This window comes from Bufo gargarizans, chromosome 1, assembly GCF_014858855.1.
Source record: "Bufo gargarizans isolate SCDJY-AF-19 chromosome 1, ASM1485885v1, whole genome shotgun sequence".
NCBI classification, from domain to species: domain Eukaryota; kingdom Metazoa; phylum Chordata; class Amphibia; order Anura; family Bufonidae; genus Bufo; species Bufo gargarizans.
Genome location: NC_058080.1, coordinates 574,403,395 through 574,418,203, shown reverse-complemented (window position 1 = coordinate 574,418,203; position 14,809 = coordinate 574,403,395). Strand labels below are relative to the sequence as shown.

Here is a 14,809-nt window from a genome sequence, read left to right as displayed (position 1 = left end):
CAACCATACTTTTCTCAACTGAGCTGTGAGGGCTTATTTTTTTTGCGGGATGAGTTTCCATAATCATTGACACTATTTTGCAGTACGTATGACTTTCGGCTTGATATTACGATTTTTTTAAGGCAAAGTGACCAAAAATGGCTGTTCTGGCCTAGTTTTTATTTTTTTATGGTATTCACCTGATGGGATAGGTCATGTGATATTTTTATAGAACTCGAAAAAGTCATTACATTAGTAGAGATATCAAATATGTATTTATTTATTTCACTTTTACACTTTTCTTTTAAATCATGTTTTTGTGCCAGGCATTTTTTTTTTTTCTGGCAATGGTCTTGCGTGGGGGGGCTCATTTTTGCTGGATGAATTCACATTGGTACCATTTTGAGGAACGCTGTACTTTTTGATGGCTCGATATTATGCTTTTTGTGAGGTGACCAAAAATGGCTGTTCTGGCACCATTTTTATTTATTATTTTACAGGGTTCACCTGACATTGTAGATAATGGGATATTTTTACAGAGCCAGTTGTTACGAAAGTGGCAATATCTAATATAACATTAGTTTTTTAGTTTCACTCGATAAAAGCATTTTTGAAAAAAAAAATAATCATGGTTTTGCGTTTTCCAAGAGCCTTTTTTTTCTGGCGATGGAATTGTGTGGGGGATCGTTTTTGCAGGATGAGTTGATGCTTTTATTGGTACCATTTTGGGGTACATAGTACTTTTTGTGAAGTAAAGTGACCAAAACTGGATGTTTTGACACAGATTTTAATGTTTTTTAAAGTATTCACTTGATGGGGTGGATCATGTGATAGTTTTATAAAGCAGGTCATTACGGATATGTTGATACCTTATGTCTTTTTCTTTAAATTGTAAAATGGGTTGGATGAGTGATAACTTTTACTTTTTATTTTTGTCTCACTATGAGACTATAACTTTTGGATGTCTTTTCTCTTTTCCAATGCGGTACAATACATGCTACACTGGAACTGTCAGTTTTACACTGACAATTGCCTATGAGACCCAGGCTTCTGTACCTGTCAAGCCGCTAGGCCTGTGTGAGGCATCAAGCTGCCTTAGCAGCCACTGACACCCCGCAATCACATATAAGGCACGATCCACAACTGCCTGCCCTGTACATGTACGACACATGTCTGGTAGGTATTAAGCCATCCATCGCAGAGCTTGGCTACCACAGTAGCAGTAAAAGGGGCTACACTACTAGCAGGCATGGGGGATTATTTACTATGGCCCTACACCAGATTTCTGATGTAAAAGTCACAAACAGCTGGTTTGGGCATTTTTAAACACTGAACCTTAATTTAGCCACAAGTAGCCCTTGCCATTTTTCAAAAATGGGGCATGGTGAGGGTGGGGCTGAGAACAGTAATTGCCTGCAGCAGTCACATGTCATATTCCAGAAGGAAGACCAGACAGGCGGCACAGAAAACACCGCTGGAGAAAGAGGTGAGGCTGCTCAGGGTCATGTCTGAGATAATTTGGGCACCTCAAAGGCCCCTTTCACACGGGCGAGTATTCCGTGCGGGTGCGATGCGTGAGGTGAACGTATTGCACCCGCACTGAATCCTGACCCATTCATTTCTATGGGTCCGTGCACATGAGCGGTGATTTTCACGCATTACTTGTGCGTTGAGTGAAAATCACAGCATGCTCTATATTGTGCGATTTTTACGCGACTCAGGCCCCATAGAAGTGAATGGGGTGCATGAAAATCGCATAGCATCCGCAAGCAAGTGCGGATGCGGTGCGATTTTCACGCACGGTTGCTAGGAGACGATCGGGATGGAGACCCGATGATTATTATGCCGGGCTTCGCGATCAAGTGGACTAAGGTGAGTTAAATATTTTTTTTTTTTTTTAACCCCTCCAGCGCTATTTTACTATACATTCTGTATTCAGAATGCTATTATTTTCCCTTATAACCATGTTATAAGGGAAAATAATACAATCTACAGAACACTAATCCCAAACCCGAACTTCTGTGAAGAAGTTCGGGTTTGGGTACCAAACATGCGCGATTTTTTTCACACGAGTGCAAAATGCAATACAATGTTTTGCACTCGCGCAGAAAAATCGCGAGTGTTCCAGCAACGCACCCGCCTCTTATCCGGGCCAAAAATATGACGTGTGAAAGAGGCCAAAGAGTTTACCATTGATTTCTCATCTGCAAACCTCAAAGTCAGGGTCCATTCACACGTCCGTAAGTGTTTTGCGGATCCGCAAAACACGGACACTGGCAATGTGCAATCCGCAATTTGCAGAACGCACATCGCCGGCACTATAATAGAAAATGCCTAATCTTGTCCGCAATTGCGGACAAGAATAGGACATGTTCTATTTTTTGGCGGAAACGGAAGCACAGATGTGGAAGTGCGGATCCGCAAGTGCGGATGCGGACAGCACTTTCCAGCCCCATTGAAAATAAATGGGTCTGCACCCGTTCTGTAAAATTGCGGAACGGCTGCGGACCCATTTTGCGAACGTGTGAATGGACCCTAATGATGCTGTGTTTTTTAAATATGCATAAGCCCCACAAAATTTATATTTGCGCTCTGTGATGCACAGAAAAATAGGCCCATCATAATACTAAAGCTTTTGAGGATGTTACACCCTACTGTATATCACTCAGCATTCGCTAAGTAAATAGCGTGCGTTTTTCACTTCACTGTAATAGAAGTAAACAAGGGCAGAGAAGAATAGGACTGACAGTGCCGCAGGCGCGGGTGGCTCCTGCTGAGCTGGCACAGCTGGGTCTTATTTGGGAGGACCATATTCGCTCTGCTCCAGGTAACAAAAACAAAACTTTCAAGTTCTGCTACCAAAAGACGCTGTAAAGGGCGTCCAGCCAGCAATAAAAGTTAATGAATACGTGCTCCACCAGCCTCAATCATTGTGCCTCACCCTTGGGAAAATAACACATTCAGCCAGAAACATCCGCGATATGAAACTCTTCAGTGTAGACGTCTGCATTCCATTACCTCACCACAGCAGAACAAAATATTACGTGGAAGCACTCGGCATCTCAATTAGAGAAGCGCTCTACCCTGGAGGAATAGGAGTTATTTACAATAATATAAACTTGAGACCTCATGCATACAACCCTTATGGGGAGATTTATCAGAACTAGTGTAAAGGAAAACTGGCTAAGGCTACTTTCACATTAGCGTCATGGATCGGCAAAAACGCTTCCATTACAATAATACAACCGCATGCATCCGTCATGAACGGATCCGGTGGTATTATGCCTTCTAGAGCCATTGGCTCAGTTTTGTCAGACGGACAGCAGAACGCTGCAGGCAGCCTCCAGAGCGAAATGGTGACTGATCGGAGGCAAACTCAGGCATTCTGAGCGGATCATCTTCCATTCAGAATGCATTAGGGCAAAACTGATCCGCTTTGGACCGCTTGTGAGAGCCCTGAAGGGATCTCACAAACGGAAAGCCAAAATGCGAGTGTGAAAGTAGCCCAAGTTGCCCATAACAACCAATCAGATTCCAACTTTCATTTTCAAAAGGAGCTACGAGAAATTAAAAGTAGAATCTGATAGGTTGCCATGGTATGTAAGCCAGTTTTTTTCTGCAAAACGTAGATCCACAAAATACGGATGACATCCAATGTGATGTCCGTGTCACATCGACTTCAATGGGACGGTGTCCTGCATTTTGTGGTCGAGTAGAGGACATGCTCCATCTTTTTACAATTTTATTAATAGTTGCATTTCATTCATTTTGGGATAAAAATCATTATTTTTCAATTGCTCTTTATTAAAACTTTTCATCAGTTTTTCCGCTACAGCTTTCACTTTCAGTGTACCTTCAGACCACTGATTCTCCAGCTCAGTGAATACATCAGAGAGCTGCACTGACAACTCGATATCTAACCCTTATCTCTAAACTGCTGACAGCCCATAATCACACCTGCTGTGTGCACCGCATCACTTGAATGGGTCCGCGATCCGTAAGGTGTGGTGCGGAACGGAGGCACGGAACCCGACGGAAGCACTATGGACTCTACAGAATACAAAGCATGATGTGCTGCGCTTTTGCATCTTTTTTTCTTACAATGTACCTGTTAAACGGATAGCAAAAAAGTTATGTGAACCCACCCTTAGGGTCCATTCACACGTCCGCATAATAAGTCGGCATCTGTGTGCTGTCTGCATCCGCACTTCTGTTTTGCGGCCCCGCCAAAAAATAGAGCATGTCCTATTCTTGTCCGCAGCCATGGACAAGAACAGGCATTTCTATCATTGCGGATTGCAAAACAGTTGCAGACGTGTGAATGGACCCTAAATGTTCTTTTTTTTTTTTTTTTTTTGCACAATAGCAATGTTAATTCACCACATTCCAAGAGCCAGAACTCATTCATTTTTGCTCTGTTGTAGCTGTATGAGGGCTTGTTTTTTGTGGGTCGAGATGTAGTTTTAATTGGTACCATTTTTGGGGGTACATGGGGCTTGGTCATGGGCTTTCACAAGCTGTCCAAAACAGATTGCCCTAATGCATGCGGAATGGAAAAGGATCAGCTCAGAATGCATCAGTTTGGCTCCGTTCAATCCCCATTCCGCTCTGGAGACAGACACCAAAACGCTGCCTGAGCCAATTTTTCTGACACAATCTCGCACAATAGAAAACCGATCGGTCCTCCATTGACTTTCAATGGAGTTCATGACAGATCCATCTTGGCTATGTTACAGATAATATCATGCTGCTGTATTTTCTCCGTCCAAAATTCCAGAACACTTGCCGGAATACCAGATCCGGCATTTATTTCCATTGAAATGCATTAATATCGGATCCAGCACCAAGTGTTCCAGATTTCATTCTGCGCATGCGGTGACCTTTAAAAACGCAAAAAATAAATAAATACCGGAACCGTTTTTCCGGATGACACCGGAGAGACGGATCCAGAGTTTTAATGCATTTGTTAGAAGGATCCGCATACGCATCAGTCTACAAATGCTATCTGTTTGCACACTGATTTCTGGATCCAGCAGGCAGTTCCGGCGACAGAACTGCCTGCCGGATCTTCACAACGCAAGTATGAAAGTACCCTTAAAGGGGTTCTGCAGTTTTTGTAAACTGATTATCTATCCTCTGGATAGATCATCAGCATCTTATTGGCAGGGGAACGACACCTGGGACCCCTGACGATCAGCTGTTTGAAAAGGCAGCGGTGCTGGCAGTATTGACGTGGCCTTCTCGCTGTTTACGGCAGGCCCAGTGACGTCACGGTTAGTATCAATGGCCTGGGCAGGGCTAAGCTCGGCTCACTTGAATGGAGCTTAGCCGCACCCAGGCCAGTGATACTAGTCGTGACATCACAGGGCCTGCGGTAAACAGCGAGAAGGCCGCAGCACTACTGCCAGCGCCGCTGCCTTCTCAAACAGCTGATCGGCAGGGGTCCCGGGTGTCGGACCCCCACCGATCAGATGCTGATAATCTATCCAGAGAATAGATCATCAGTTTAAAAAAAACTGCAGAAGCCCTTTAACTGTGCAGTTACTCACAAAGAAGCATTATATTAATGCTCCCCAAAAGCAACACCTTGCAACATTGTTTCCTAGTGAGGATAATAGTATCACATTGTAACTATTTCTTTCTGATGTGAGCAAATTGCCAGCAAAATCTGGTTTAAAATAATCTTTTATTTTTGGCATAATAAAAGTTATGTTTTAATATATTAGGCCACAAAGAGGGTTCGTATAGCTTTTAGCTATTTTGTTTGATTTAGTTTACGCTGGGCCACCATCTGGGTCGAATTATTTTTCACATTTAGTTCCTACTCTACAAACAAATGAAAACATAAAAACTGCAATACCCGTTAAGGCTACTTTCACACTAGCGTTCGATCGGATCCGATCATAATAATGCAGACGGAGGCTCCGTTCAGAACGGATCCGTCTGCATTATATTAGCAAAAAAAAGCTAAGTGTGAAATTAGCCTGAGCGGATCCGTCCAGACTTTTACATTGAAAGTCAATGGGGGACGGATCCGCTTGAAGATTGAGCCATATTGTGGCATCTTCAAACGGATCCGTCCCCATTGACTTACATTGTAAGTCTGGATGGATCCGCACGCCTCCGCACGGCCAGGCGGACACCCGAACGCTGCAAGCAGCGTTCAGGTGTCCGCCTGCAGAGCGGAGCGGAGGCTGAACGCCGCCAGACTGATGCAGTCTGAGCGGATCCGCATCCATTCAGACTGCATCAGGGCTGGACGGAAGCGTTCGGGTCCGCTCGTGAGCCCCTTCAAACGGAGCTCACGAGCGGACAGCCGAACGCTAGTGTGAAAGTAGCCTAAGGATGGCGTCACATACGCTATTATGTGGCAGTTTTTGAAGCAGTTATCTGAGTAAGGCCTCATGCACACGACCGTTTTTTTTTTAAGGTCCGCAAAAACAGGGTCCGTAGGTCCGTGATCCGTGACCGTTTTTTCGTCCGTGGGTCTTCCTTGATTTTTGGATGATCCACGGACATGAAAAATGAAAAAAAAAAACTGCCGCGGAACAAAGCAACGGAGTGCTGTCCGCATCTTTTGCGGCCCCATTGAAATGAATGGGTCCGCATCCGAGCCGCCGTTTTGGACCCAAACAACGGTCGTGTGCATGAGGCCTAAAACAAATAATATCCGCACCCGCATGTCCCATTCATATGATCTGTCCACATCTGTGCTGGGAACATAGGTTCTGCAATCGGAGTATAGTCAGACATTTTTTTTTTTTCGGATGCCAAGAAATAGCCATGCGGCTGCGGACAGCACACCCATGTGCCATCTGCATCTTTTGTAGCCCATCTTAAGTGAATGAGTCAAACAAGAATTCACATTGGACTTTACAACCAAAGATAAAAGCTAGTGATCCATCATAGCATATCAATTCATTCAAGCCTATGTGAAAGTTATTCATAGCCACTTTATGCAAGACATGTGATTTCATGAGGAGGAGTGGACACGTGTAGTGCCCCAGCAGCCCAATGAAACCGGTATTAAAAGGGTGTGTGCATGTGTGGACGAAAGACGCCCTAACAAAAGTTATCTATCAAGTACGTTAAAGGGATATTTCAGTTTCATGAAACTGATGATCTATCCTTGAGCTAGGTCATCAATTTCAGACCACTGGAGGGAGGTCTTACTCTCAGAACACCCTTTGTACCATCACTACAATGTAGACGGCGTGCAGGGTTGCTGGCAGTTGGACCATCACCAGTCTGATACTGATGAACTATGATATCATGAAACCAGAATATCACACAGCAGAACGGATATGTACTGGGGTTTGGCCCTGTACTGAAGGGGGGAATTTACTGGCATGCCCCATCATGGCAGCTCAGGGGTGCAGGAGAGAGCAGTTGGCCTTGAACTGACAATAGGTCCCAAACTCCACGGCAGAGGACCCCTCAAGCCTCTTTAGCACATAAGCTAATCTTTCTGGTGGACTGCACTGTTAATATTTTATTTGGCAAGCTCGGTGACACAAGCTCGGTGATCACAAGTTGCTGCAATAGATTTTTTTTTTCCAACTTGCAGGTTGCAATGTGATCCCATTCACTTAAGGCCCTATTACACGGGCAGATTATTGCTAAGGTGATCGCTATGAACGCTCTTTAGCAGTCATCTGGCAGTGTAATACTGTTGCCGATTACCCAATGAACGGGCATATGCTCATTTATCAGGATTTTTTTTAAACGTTTAAAAAATCCTGGTTTCCCTGCGGCAGATCGCACACTGTAATAGCCGCTCTGCTGCCAGCAAACAATAAGACAGCATAGGGGCGAGCAATGCATGAGCGATCGTTTGTCCCTATACTGAGGAGGATATTGCTGCATGTATTAGCAGCAGTCTCCTCCTCTAGCGAGCAGGCGATTGACCTTCCCAACAATCATCTGCTCTATCTGTCCACGTGATAGAGCCCTTACATTACTTGTGAGAACGGCGGTGCTACACAGCAGTCTTTGGTCCTTTGACACTGCCTTGGGAAAGTCTCCATTTAGCCCCAGTCTAAGGGCTGAGTGACATGACCGTGCTTGTGTGTCGGCTGCATCTCAAGGTCCAACCACGGCTCCCCTGACCCAAACTGATGCATTATGGTGTTTTATGATACAGTCTGTTTCTATTTGATCGCAGCTGTACAGTACTGAACATGGTGATGCGAGTACAGTATTATAGAACAGACTGTGTCATAAATCACTATAATGCAGTCAGTTTGGGTCAGGGGAGCCATGGTTGGACCATGAGATGCAGCCCACAGGTAGACCATGTTTCCCTGACAGAGCAGGGTCATGTGAATCAGCCTTAAAGGGATTCTGTCACCTCCCCTAAGGCAAAAAACGATTTAAAACCAGCCATGCAGCACAGCTTACCTGGATTAGGCTGTGCTGTTCAATCTTGAAATCCGTCCAGCAGTTAGTTCAAAAAACGAGTTTGATCAATGAGGAAATGCGTCCTGAAGGTGCCCAGAGGGGCGTTTTTTTCTTCTGAGAGAGCCCAGTCCCGCCCCTTTTTCAGTGCCCAGCCCGCCTTCCTTTTACTTCCTAACCGCCGCCCCCAGCCTGCCACAGCCTCTCCTGCCTCTCCTCCCCCTCCCTCTTGCCGAACGAAGTCTCGCACAGGCGCAGTAACCACTGAGGGCTGCGCCTGTGCGATCATCAGGAGACTGAGGGCGGCAGCTTCATCTTCGTCACTGGGCATGCGCCGAGCCCAGTGACGTCCGATGCTCGCTCTTCCCTCAGTCAGCAGGGAAGAGCGAGCATCGGACGTCACTGGGCTCGGCGCATGCCCAGTGACGAAGATGAAGCTGCCGCCCTCAGTCTCCTGATGATCGCACAGGCGCAGCCCTCAGTGGTTACTGCGCCTGTGCGAGACTTCGTTCGGCAAGAGGGAGGGGGAGGAGAGGCAGGAGAGGCTGTGGCAGGCTGGGGGCGGCAGTTAGGAAGTAAAAGGAAGGCGGGCTGGGCACTGAAAAAGGGGCGGGACTGGGCTCTCTCAGAAGAAAAAAACGCCCCTCTGGGCACCTTCAGGACGCATTTCCTCATTGATCAAACTCGTTTTTTGAACTAACTGCTGGACGGATTTCAAGATTGAACAGCACAGCCTAATCCAGGTAAGCTGTGCTGCATGGCTGGTTTTAAATCGTTTTTTGCCTTAGGGGAGGTGACAGAATCCCTTTAAGCTTCTTTCACACAGACATGACAGTGGATCACCCGTGAGGAGTCCATCTTTTGTCCATGTTCCATCCGTATTCCACTGACACTGCTAGGTTGAAAACCGACCAATAATCCACGAAAACCATGGACCAAGCAAAGATGGCATCCGTGTTGCGTGTGTGGTTTTCACAGACCCAAAGACTACAATGTGTGTGAGGGCCCTGTAATCACAGACCAAATAGGAAATGCTTCCGTGGTGTCACTATGGTCCGTGGAATACCACTGATGTGCGAATACACACATTAAAGTCAATGGGTACATGTGTTGTCCATGAACAACACTGACAGCACACATCCGTGATTCAATGACGTGTAAAAAAGGCCTTAGGCTACTTTCACACTTGCGGCAGTGTGATCCGGCGGGCAGTTCCGTCGTCGGAACTGGCCGCCGGATCCGCCGATCTGCTGCTGCCTGAAAGCATTTGTGAGACGGATCTGGATGCGGATCCGTCTCACAAATGCATTGCAAGGACGGATCCGTCTCTCCGCTTGTCATGCAGACCGTCTTGTACATTTTTCGCATTTTTACCGATCTGCGCATGCGCATGCCGGAACGACGGATCCGGCATTCCGGTATTGAATGCCGGATCCGGCGCTAATACATTCCTATGGGAAAAAATGCCGGATCCGGCGTTCAGGCAAGTCTTCAGTTTTTTTCGCCGGAGAAAAAACCGTAGCATGCTACGGTTTTCTCTTTTGCCTGATCAGTCAAAACGACTGAACTGAAGACATCCTGATGCAAACTGAACGGATTACTCTCCATTCAGAATGCATGGGGATATGCCTGATCAGTTCTTTTCCGGTATAGAGCCCCTGTGACGGAACTCTATGCCGGAAAAGAAAAACGCTAGTGTGAAAGTACCCTTAAAGGGGTTATCCAAGAGTAGAAAAATCCCCCCATATGCCTAGGCCCCCCACACTGAATATACTTAACCCACTCCTGGTCCCCACACCGCCGCTGCTGCCTCTCCCCATGCGCTGATGAAAACATCTGGTGACACTTGGGAGGCTCGTCCCTGTCACCGTCTGCCATTGGCTGCTGATAAAATGTAAAGTAGTCAGTGTACGGCTTTTATAACAGTGTAAATTTGGTGCGCCCTCAAAATAACAATACACAGCCATTAATGTCTAAACCACTGGCAAAAAAGTGAGTACACCCTTAAGTGAAAATGGACAAATTGTGCCCAAAGGGTCAATATTTTGTGCGGCCACCATTTTTTCCCGCACTGCCTTAACTCTCTTGGGCATGGATGGAGTTCACTAGAGCTTCACAGGTTGCCACTGGAATCCTCATGCACTCCTCCATAACATCATGGAGCTGGTGGATGTTAGAGACCTTGTGCTCATCCACCTTCCATTTGAGAATGCCCCACAGATGTTCAATAAGGTTTAGGTCCAGAGATATGCTTGGCCAGTCCAGCACCTTTAAACCCTGTTTCTTTAGCAAGGCGGTGGTCGTCTTAGGGGTGTGTTTGGGGTCGTTATCATGTTGGAATACTGCCCTGTGGCCCAGTTTCTGAATGGAGGAGATCATGCTCTGCTTCAGTATGTTACAGTACATGTTGGCATTCATGGTTCCCTCAATGAACTGTATCTCCCAACACCCGGCAACACTTATGAAGCCCCAAACCATGACACTCCCGCCAGCATGCTTGACTGTAGGTAGGGCACACTTGTCTTTGTATTCCTCACCTGGTTGCCGCCACACACAATTGACACCATCTGAACCAAAAAAGTTATCTTGGTCTCATCAGACCACAGGATATGGTTCCAGTTATCCACGTCCTTAGTCTTCTTGTCTTCAGCAAACTTTGGTCTTTCTTGTGCATCATCTTTAGAGGAGACTTCCTTCTGGGATGACAGACATGCAGACCAATCTGATGCAGCGTGCGGCGTATGGTCTGAGCACTGACAGGCTGACCCCCCCACCCCTTTAATCTCTGCTGGCAGCACTCATACATCTATTTTGAAAAGACAACTCAACGTCTCGGTTGACCATGGCGAGGCTTGTTCTGAGTGGAACCTGTCTTGTTAAACTGCTTTATGGTCTTGCCCACCGTGCTGCAGCTCAGTTTCAGGGTGTTGGCAAACTTCTTATAGCCTAAGCCAGGAATGCTCAACCTGCGGCCCTCCAGCTGTTGTAAAACTACAAGTCCCACGGTGCCCTTCTGTAGGATGATAGCTGTAGGCTGTCAGGGAATGATTGCAGTTGACGCAGGTTGAGCATACCTGGCCATTATGTAGAGCAAAAAAATAAAAAATAAGATCCTCAGAGAGGTCTTTGCCATGAGGTGCCATGTTGAACTTCCAGTGAGAGAACAAATGTAATACATCTGCTCCCCATTCACACCTAAGACTTTGTAACACTAAGGCCCCTTTCGCACGGGCGAATATTCCGCGCGGATACGATGCGCGAGTTGAACGCATTGCACCCGACCGATTCATTTCTATGGGGCTGTTCACATGAGCGGTGATTTTCACGCATCACTTGTGCGTTGTGTGAAAATCACAGCATTCTCTATTTTGTGCGTTTTTCACGCAACGCAGGCCCCATAGAAATTAATGGGGTCTGTGTGAAAAACGCAAGCATCTGCAAGCAAGTGCGGACGCGGTGCGATTTTCACGCACGGTTGCTAGGAGACGATCCGGATGGAGACCCGATCATTATTATTTTCCCTTTATAACATGGTTATAAAGGGAAAATAATAGAATTCTGAATACAGAATGCATAGTACAATAGCGCTGGAGGGGTTAAAAAATAATAATAATTTAACTCGCCTTAATCCACTTCATCGCGCAGCCGGCATCTCTTCTGTCTTCTTTCTGTGCTGTGTGCAGGAACAGGACCTGTGGTGACGTCACTCCGGTCATCACATGATCTTTTACCATGGTGATGGATCATGTGATGACCCGAGTGACGTCACCACAAGTCCTGTTCCTACACACAGCACAGAAAGAAGACAGAAGAGATGCCGGCTGTGCGATGAAGTGGATTAAGGCGAGTTAAATTATTATTATTTTTTAACCCCTCCAGCGCTATTTTACTATGCATTCTGTATTCAGAATACTATTATTTTCCCGTATAACCATGTTATAAGGGAAAATAATACAATCTACAGAACACCGATCCCAAGCCCGAACTTCTGTGAAGAAGTTTGGGTCTGGGTACCAAACATGCCGATTTTTCTCACGTGCGTGCAAAACGCATTACAATGTTTTGCACTCGCGCGGAAAAATCACGCATGTTCCCGCAACGCCCGTTTGAAAGAGGCCTTAGGCTACTTTCACACTTGCGGCAGAGTGATCCAGCAAGCAGTTCCGTCACCGATCCGGCAATCTGCATGCAAACGGACAGCATTTGTAGACAGATCCGGATACGGATCCGTCCCACAAATGTATTGCAAGAACGGATCAGTCTGCCGTTTGTCATACGGACGCGTTTCTATTTTTTTTTCACATTTTCAAAAGGTCTGGGCATGCGCAGACCGGAAGGACGGATCCGGCATTGTGGTATTTTTAATGCCGGATCCGGCATTCCAGCAAGTGTTCCGAAATTTTGGACGGAGATAAAACCGCAGCATGCTATGGTATTATCTCCGTCCTGAAAAGTCAAACGGACTGAACTGAAGACATCCTGAAGCATCCTGAACGGATTGCTCTCCATTCAGAATGCATTAGGATAAAACTGATCAGTTATTTTCCAGTATAGAGCCCCTGTGACGGAACTTTAATCCAGAAAAGAAAACCGCTAGTGTGAAAGTACCCTGATACAAGCTGTACACTGACTACTTTACATTACATCAAAGTGTCATATCTTCAGTGTTGTCCCATGAAAAGATATAATAAAATATTTACAAAAATGTGAGATACTGTAAATCTCCTAGGACAAGGATCAGCAACCTTCAGCACTCCAGGTGCTGCGAAACTACAACTCTCAGCATGCAAACATGCTTGGCTGTTCTTCTAACTCCTATAGAAGTGAATAGAGCATTCTGGGAGTTGTAGTTTCTGAAGAACTGGAGTGCCGGAGGTTGCTGATTCTAGAAACCAGATGTCTTCCATTTTTCACACAGACCCCATTCACTTCTATGGAGCCAGAACTGCGTGAAAAATGCACAATATCGAAGATGTTGAGATTTTGTTCCTAAATGCAGAGACACAGGGCCTTTGAAATAAATGGATCCAGATTCAGTCCAGATGCTCTGCGTTCACTACACACATCTGGGAGGAAAACTTGCTGGTGTGAAAGGGCCCTTAGGGTGGCAGAAAGCCCCTGTAACGCCACACAGTTCACCACCGCCACAGAAATGAACAGGCACTCCTGGTAAATGGAGGTGTATGGAACAAGCGCTCTCCTGACAGATGTGGGGGCCTGGTGACAGATTCCCTCACAATACACGATATTCCTCCTCGGATTTCTGCCCGGACACTGAATTCCAGGCGCGTTATCGGGACCCTGTCCTCAATTTCCACTGAAGGAATTTTTCAGGACCAGGACACCTTAAGTATCAATCATGGAAGCACTTAAGTGTCAAAATCAGCACAACAGGAAGGGAAATATGTGAGGACATAGGAAATGGCTCTTCCTGCACAACACTACAACTCCCAGCATGACACAGCCTGTCAGAGCTTGCAGGGAGTTGTAGTCCCGCTGAGACATCGACCATAAGCACCAATAACGGAATCATAGTCAGAGCCGGGGTCAGGTAACCGTTACCGTCTGCAGGGTCCGGGGAGTGACGTGTGTGCCCCCCCACTGATGAAGCTGGGTGCCTGCGCCGTGACGGCCATGATACAGGAGGGAGGAGACTGTAGGTGACAGGGCTCCGGTACCGCGGTGCACTCTGGGTGTGCGGTAATGTACGGCGCACGGCCTGCCCTCCGAGCCCTGCAGCGGAGGAGGCAGCTTTGCTTCCACTACCTAACGCGCAGTCTCCCGTACAGTGATAAGAGGAGGCGGCCACTCACCTTCTCCCCGGCCGGGTGTCCCCTCTCTCTCTCCGGTCGCACACTCCGCTCACCGGCCGCCGCGCACTCACCTCACACAGTTACCAGCTGGGGAGCGTGAGCCTCTGTGTCAGCAGGCGCGAGGCGAGGGGCGGAGAGCGCTGACGTCACTGGCGGCAGAGGATTGGTGGGAAGCGAGACGGCTCCGTGTGACTGACGGGGGCGGAGGAGACGGCAGAGGACTGTCCAGTATACCGTGTGCTGGCCGGTGGCCCTGAGCAACTGTGAAGGAGTTCTCTCATACATCACAGCGGCTCAGGTTGCATGATAAAGCTGGTGCATAGCTACAATGTCGTCTGAATAGGGTACTTTCACACTAGCGTTTTTGTTTTCCGGTATTGAGTTCCGTCCTAGGGGCACAATACCGGGAAAAAAAAACTGATCAGGTTTGTCCTAATGCATTCTGAATGGAGACAATTCAGTATGCATCAGGATGTCTTCAGTTCAGTCCCTCTTACGTTTTTTGGCCGGAGAAAATACCGCAGCATGCTGCAATTTTCTCTCCGGCTAAGGCCTCTTTCACACTTGTGTTGTCCGGATCCGGCGTGTACTCCACTTGCCGGAATTACACGCCGGATCTG

At 46.9% G+C, this 14,809-nt stretch overlaps 1 protein-coding gene across 6 annotated transcripts in view; it reads right to left on the bottom strand.

The window, feature by feature from the left end:
* Window positions 1-14,323, bottom strand: part of CLIP1 (CAP-Gly domain containing linker protein 1) — a 123,842-nt gene extending 109,519 nt beyond the window's left edge. For all 6 annotated transcript variants that reach the window (XR_006387409.1, XM_044275728.1, XM_044275724.1 and 3 more), the window contains exon 1: window positions 14,190-14,323. The gene's annotated coding sequence lies outside the window, so the exon portion shown is untranslated. The remainder of the gene's footprint in view (window positions 1-14,189) is intronic.
* Between the last annotated feature and the right edge of the window lie 486 nt (window positions 14,324-14,809).